This window comes from Octodon degus, unplaced genomic scaffold, assembly GCF_000260255.1.
Source record: "Octodon degus isolate 3935 unplaced genomic scaffold, OctDeg1.0 scaffold00064, whole genome shotgun sequence".
Lineage (NCBI taxonomy): Eukaryota > Metazoa > Chordata > Mammalia > Rodentia > Octodontidae > Octodon > Octodon degus.
In genome coordinates, this window is record NW_004524640.1 from 12,218,182 (window position 1) to 12,219,421 (window position 1,240).

The following is a 1,240-nucleotide window of genomic DNA, read 5'->3' on the forward strand; positions in this document are numbered from 1 at the left end:
ATCTGAAACTTAACAGGTGTTCAATAAATGTTAGTTTCCTGACCCATTTTGATCCCACCAGGTCAGTGCCTGGCACATGAAAGATAAGTCAGCTGCTCCATAAAAACTGATGAAATTTAATTAGCTACTTCATACGAAGAGAAACGTGTGGTTTGTGTCTTGATGTCCCCCCAAAGCCTCCTGTAGTCATGGGGCAGACTTCTAGAGTTTATGATTAATTCATACTCTAATGCTGGGATTATGGGTGTGAGTGCTACGCTTGCCCTGGTGGCTAGCCTGAATGCAATATATGGGAGAGAGGATTTGCTCTCTGCCTCTGTTCCTCCTCCTGCTCTGCTCTTGCTGTTCTGCTGTTTTCCATCAACACGTGCCACTCTGCCTCAGAGCCAGCAGACTATGGACTGAAACTTCCAGTAACTGAGAGCTAAATAATAAACTTTATTCCTTAATTCTGGGTGTCAGGTGTTTTGTACCAGCAATGAGAGAAAAGTAACGGAGGCAGAAACCATGTTTCCAAGTTTGGCTTAAATGTCAAATTCCTCCCAAGATGGGATCTGAATAAATATTAGGAATATTCTTTTTTTTATGTATTTAGTACAGGGTCTCACTACACAGATCGGACTTGTAGTGATTCTCCTGTTTTCAGCTTCCCAAGTGCTGGAATTACAGGTGAGCACCACCACACCCAGTCTCAACCGTGGTCTCAGCGTGCCCCAGGGGTGGGGCTGGCATGGCACTCCTGGGCCTGGGATTGAACCCCGGCGCGCTCTGCGCTCTGCCTAAGCAGGCGCTTTAGTCCACTTAGCTATCTGGTGGGCTCCAGGAATATTCTTTACACACTGCCAGAGCACTTACATTCAGTATGTTGAGTATGCTTTTACTAACACAAAAAGTCTACTGGAAAAAACCTCCAACATAATATATAACGGAAGTACTTTGCTGTGCAAGTAGGCACATCCTCATACCCAAGCACTCAAGAGGCTGAGGCAGGAGGAGCACTGGAAGTTCAGTACCATCCTGCGCTCCACAGTGAGTTTAAGGCCAGCCTGAACTACACAGCAGCCCCTGGGATAGGGTTACTATCTTGTCTTCTGTCACCATTACAATGATCAGTGAAACTAACAAAAGATTTGTTTTGAGGTGCCCACACACTCCTGATGTGTGTTAAGTCCTCTACTCTGTAGTAAAGGGTCATTACCATTTTAACTGATAATGGCCAAGTGTGGCAAAGTAGATATGC